Below are 5847 nucleotides of genomic sequence, written 5' to 3'. Positions count from 1 at the left end.
CGGGGGGGTGGGAGGCTTCTAGGGTCGTGTTTTCATCTCGCTGATTCATTATCTTTTTTCTCGTTTTTTTTTCCCTCTTTCTTTTTTTTTTAAAAACAAAATGAGAATGTTCTGTGATGTAACATGAAGCGGTGCTTCATTTTTAAACCGTGCTCCTCGGACGTCTTGTGAAAAGTGTACATACTGGAGTAATAAAGACATTTTATAAATATATATATTAAATATATATATATTTTCATGTCCTGGTATACTTGTGATGGTTTTCTTTCTTCCCATCTCCTCAATGCTTGCATAGAAAAGTAGGTTAGACCTTTTTTTTCCAAGCTTTTTTTTTTTTTTTTGTAAGCACAATCTCCAGACTGACCTTTTCCTGAAATGTCTCTCTTGGAAAAAAAAAAGGAAAGAAAAAAAAAATCACACAAGAACTTCTCTGAGCCGGAACATTCTACGGAGATTGAAATGTCTTTTTTTGGAGACGTCCTTTGGATGTGTGCGGAGTGGTGAACGAAAGGCCCCTGGATACACTCACGCTGCTTGGGGACCCAGACACACACACATACACACATTAACACCCTCGCGCTGACGCAGGACATGGTCGGTCGAGCGAGCGAGGGAGGAACTGTCGGGAGACCTTGTAAATGAATCCTTCTCATTAAACGTTAAGTTAACTAACCGTACTACTTGTTTGTGCCCTTTTGCCCTGTTACTTGTATTCTTTGGATATGGAAGTGGGACGTCTGGACTAAATGCAAACTGTAAGGGGGAACAGCCCCCCCCCCCTCCCTTCCTGACACCCCCCCCTTCAGCCCCCCCCTCTACCCGCTCCCCGATGCTGCTGGTGTGGAGGACTGCAAAACCTTGGTGACCGATTCGACTCACCGATAGAATGCTTTGGCGGGTCTGTCAAGCCGATGATGCAGTATAACTGGACTGTGGAGCTCGTCCGTGACGGGAGTTAGTGAGTTGCAGGCGGCCTTTCCCTCCGTGGACTTCTACCCCCTCCCCCATCCCACTCCTCTCTTCCATCTTTGACACTGATTTGTGTAAACAATGTTGTCCAAGAGTGATTGTAGTTTTAATCCAGGCTGTGTTTTCCATTGGGCTGAGCCAACGGTTAGGCGTCCCGGCTCGCGTCAGGCTGCATTGGACTTTGGTGTTCTCGAGTGCCTGAAGCACATGGGGTTTGTGTGGAAAGAGAACCTTTTTTAAATTAAATACGGATATAATATGTGGTGGGGAGGGGGATATACTGCTAAAAACAAATTCCTAATCAGGCCTCTGGTAAAGGGTTCGGCGGCAGGCTTTGTGTCCTGAACGCTGATTTTCGTCCTCCCCCCTCCCTTATCTGCCTTTGTTTCAGTAAGGACCTCTAAAATCACACCAAAGTATGTAGCAAACTGTGTCAGCACTGAAGATGTACAGTTGTTAATAATTCAATAAACTGTTTTTGTAGAAACTCGTCCCTCTCTCTTCCTGCTGGAGCCGCTGTCCCTGTTTTAGAACTGCAGAAATGGGCTATTATGGACATGAAACATTTACAGACCATTACACCGAAAACCATATGACTGTGAAGATCGTCAGTATAATTCTTTTATAAGGCGCAGATGACAAGACGCCGGTTGAGGACAGGGGGTTATTCGAGGTCTTGTCTGGCCCTGGCTCTTGGTGTGCGATTTCTGCCCCAACAGCACCACAGAGGTAGCTGCTTTTGTAGACGGGGGTGGGACTGGGGTAAAATATGTGTGTGTGTGTGTGTGTGTGCGTATGTTGTACTGGTATGCCATTGAGATGAGAAGCCTTCCTGTTGAAAAGATGGATGTGGGTGACTGAGAAGGTGGCTGTAGAGAGAGGCGTGTGTGTGTGTGTGTGTGTGTGTGTGTGTCACTGGATGGGCTGGCGCTGGATCCCGCTGTCTCAGCTCCTCGGTGAAACCGCAGATGCAGCTGACACAAGCACACACACCACAGGCCTGCCCTCGCTGCAGACTCGTGTCACACACACTCTCCATTACTGGGGCTCAAACGGATTAAGGGTGGGGACGTGTGTGTGTGTGTGTATGTGTGTGCCCTTGTTGTGGCACAAGCGAGAGGAATATTTGGAAAAGAAGCTCCACATCTGGATGGGGCTGAGTGCTGAGCGGTGAGCGTTGTGCAGTGGGCTCTTTTGTGTGGCTCTCCAGACGCATGTGGCTCCCAGATTGGCCGAGGTCAGCTGCCGTTGAGCTAGTGATATAATGCAGAGATGGGAGGTGTGTGTGTGTGTGTGTGTGTGTGTGTGTGGTGCTGCAGATTTGCTGTGTGTCATGGTGGGTGGTGAGATGTGTGCATGTGTGTGTGTGTTCCAGTTGTCTCGTAAAATCACAAGTATTTTGGAATGATGTCACGTCCGTGTAAAAACCCGATTTGGTTGCATTCCAGTTGTTAACAACTTGTGGAAACAAAATTCTACCATTTGTTAGCAATTGTCTGTTGTTAGCGATTGTTTCCAGATAAAGCCACCAGTTTGTAACAAAGCATTACACAGTGTTTTACACAAACAGTCGTTGTAGAAGCATAGTGACAGATAATTGGAAATTAATTATTTCTACGATTAGACACAAATCAGACGGAACGGCTAATAAACAGTGGACATATAGCCTAGGCTATGGCTCTCATTTACTGTTAGCAGGAGCAGCCATCTTGGAATTCTAACTGGAGCTACTAAGGGTTCGGACAAGCATGTGAGTCGGTGTACGACTTCAGGGGCGTGTTCCATTTGCAACTTCCTGTCAGTAACTCGGGCTGGTGAACTGGAAACCGACGCGGGAGGTGGAATGGAACGCTGCATTAATGCCGCATGGTGCGTGTCATGAGGAGGTCTGGAAGGAGCCCCTTCCTCCCTCTCCTCTCTCCTCCTCTCCTCTCCTCGTTTCTCTCCCCTCTCCTCTCCTTTTCTCTCCTCTCTCTTCTTCTCTCCTCTCCTCTCCTCCTTTCTCTCCTCTCCTCTCCTCTGCTCTGCAGTCTGCACAGGACTGAGTCACTCACACATGGCACTGGCCCATCTGCCATCTCATCTCATTCCTTTTTCTCTCCCTCTTCTTTTTACACTCTGTCTCTCCATCCCCTCTTTCTCTCTCCCTCCCTCCCTCTCTCCCTTCTTCCCTCCTTCCCTCTCTCTCTCTCTCTTTGCCTATTTGTCTCTACATATTTGCGCTGGTTGTTGCTTCGCTGTGTCCATTTCTCAGCCCTGACCGCGGGAGGCCTTTGAGTTCATTTGCACGTGTGCGGGTGGTCTGGCTCGGCGGCCGCTCTCGTGGCGAAGAGTGCTGCTGGTCACGGAGACATGGCGCTCACTGCCCGGCACAACCCGGTGACCGGTGAAACGCCACTACCACTGGGCAGGCAGGGCAAGACGAGAACAATGTGAAGAGTGGCTTTGAGCAATCCAACTCAACAGTGTTTTGTTTTTTTCTTTCTAGATGATTCTAGAGGATTTTTTTGTGTGTCTGCACTGTGCTGACAGGTAGCAAATTAGAGCAGGCAGAAGCCTTTGAGAAATGTCTCTCTTATCTGTTGAAACAGCCTCACCTTTTTGCATTACAGATTTATAGACAAAAATCACAACGCCTCCATCCTCACTGCCCTGAAGGCATTCTTGTGCTGAGAAAAGCTCTTTATACGCGCCCATTAAGTCTCCATTTAGTAAAATGGGAAAAAACAAGACAAGTCAGTTTGCCCCCCCACCCCTCCCCCCTCCCCCCTCCGTCTCATCTGCAGCTTTTTAATCCACTTGCTCAAAAGGTTTTGCGTTGTCCTGTCCAAGCGATACTGACAGGCCTTTTATAGTAAGTTCAGAGGTTAGACTGAGCTGCTAAATTCAGTTTTTTTCGTGACTTGAAAGGCTTTGGGTTTATAGCCCTATGGAGGAATATGTGATGTAAGATCCTGTTTGGCAGCGCTCCTGACAGTCTAGTGGCAGAGTGCTTATTTGGTGGATGAGATGTAGGCTCTTTCTCTTCTCCTCTCTTCCCTCGTTCCTTTCTTCACCCCCCCCCCCCCCATCTATCCCAGGGAAGTGGGGACGCTTGTCTTTGAGCTGTCAGCCTCTTGCTCTGCTGCCTCTTCACAGCTATTGGATGTGGAGATAAAGGCGGAGGCAGGATGCTTTCAGCATCTCTCCCTCTCTGTATCTCTCTGGCTCTCTCTCTCTTTCTTTCTTTACCTCACTGTCTCTCTCTCTCTCCCTCTCTCTCTCTCTCTCTCTCTGTCTCCCCAGCAATTCTATTACAGGCTCTTGTCTTTTTCTCTGCCTTCTCCTTCTTCTTTTTCTCTCTCTCCCTCCCTCCCCCCCTCCCCCTCTGTCTCCCTCCCTCTCTCCTCTCACTTTCCTGCCAGTGCCACTGAAGTGCAGCGCTTGTGAACATGTTGGCACGGCGCGGAGAGCTCTGGCAGAGAGGGCCCTTTCTTCCTCACTTAATGAAGGAGCTGGAGAATACCTGGAGATTAAAGGACCCTGCTCCAGCCCTCCCTCGCTCCCTCCCTCTCTCCCCGACCGAGTGCTTCACGCAGGAGCCTGCGAGAGAGGGATGAGGGAGGTTGATACAATCCGCTGACCTGCCCTCGAGATGAGAGCTTTCATCAGCCTCGGACACAAGTGGCCACTTCACACAGGCCCCCAAATTAGAGCAGGCTTTGGGGGGGTGGTGTGTGTGTGTGTGTGTGTGTGTGTGTGTGTGTGTGTGTCAGTAGCAGAGGGAATGGCCATCTCTTTCTCCCTTGTTCTCAGGCCATGACAGCTGCGCCGAAGAATTCAGCGGCGGGCGTCACAACTAGCTTTTTTTCCCGGAATTGATCGAACAACCCTCAGAAAGCACGGAGGTTCAGAAGCAGCTTATAGCTCTGTCTCGTGTGGAACCTTTTTTTTTCTCTCTCTCTTTGTGTGTCATGACTCATAACCACATCACTGAGCATGTGTCTAGATGTCTTTCCTCCTCTTGAAAGCCGTCTCTGTTGACATTCCTGCTGGCACATGTAAGTCAGTCTCCTGCCCTCTTCAAGGCTGTCGTTTTGGTGATGAGATCTGGGTGCTTCAGAGCCGAGGGTTGACCATAGGTCAGCATTGAGAGCACGAATTTCACCCCCACCCCCCCTAATAAACCCTTAATCACTCGAGCATTGCCAGACCCTGCTCTTTAGCTGGGGGGGGTGTGAGCGCGGCCGATGCTTTTGTGATTCCACTGTTTGATCTGGGTAATAATGTCTCTACTGTTCCACTGGCTGGGCCTGGAGGCTGGGCCGCTCTAATCCAGCGAGCATTCCAGCAGAATCACGTTACACAAAGACCACCAGGACAGTCTACCACTCCACCCAACCCGCCCGCGCTCATAGAGGAGGCTGGCTGAGGGGTGGTTCGGTTGGGGTTGGGGTGGGGTGGGGTTAGGGGGAGCTGCCATAGGGGTATGGATCTAAGCCCTTCCTGTCTGAGAGGCAAACGATGAACATGGGTCCACTTGTCTGAGAAAGGCCTCAGATCCTGTTGCACGTCCTCCTCCCACGGGCCCGAAAACGGCCCTTTGATTGGAACCCTACACACACAGAGGGTGAGAGAGGGAGAGAGAGAGAGAGAGAGAGAGAGAGAGAGAGAGAGAGGGTTAGTGTGTGTGTGTGTGAATGAGCACACACACATGGTCTAGATTTAGATGGCTCTCATGGAGCGTCAGAGTCCGCCCACGCCGCCCCAGATTAGCTTATCAGAGAACATGGCTGTGTCATGTTGATAGTGTCTCTGCTATCACTGATGCGGCGATATGGGCTGATTTGTGTCGTCACATTTGGCTGCAGTCGTTTTAAGCTCGTAAAACCTGACACG

Source organism: Sardina pilchardus, chromosome 11, assembly GCF_963854185.1.
Source record: "Sardina pilchardus chromosome 11, fSarPil1.1, whole genome shotgun sequence".
In the NCBI taxonomy this organism is placed as follows: domain Eukaryota; kingdom Metazoa; phylum Chordata; class Actinopteri; order Clupeiformes; family Clupeidae; genus Sardina; species Sardina pilchardus.
This window is presented reverse-complemented; position numbering follows the sequence as displayed.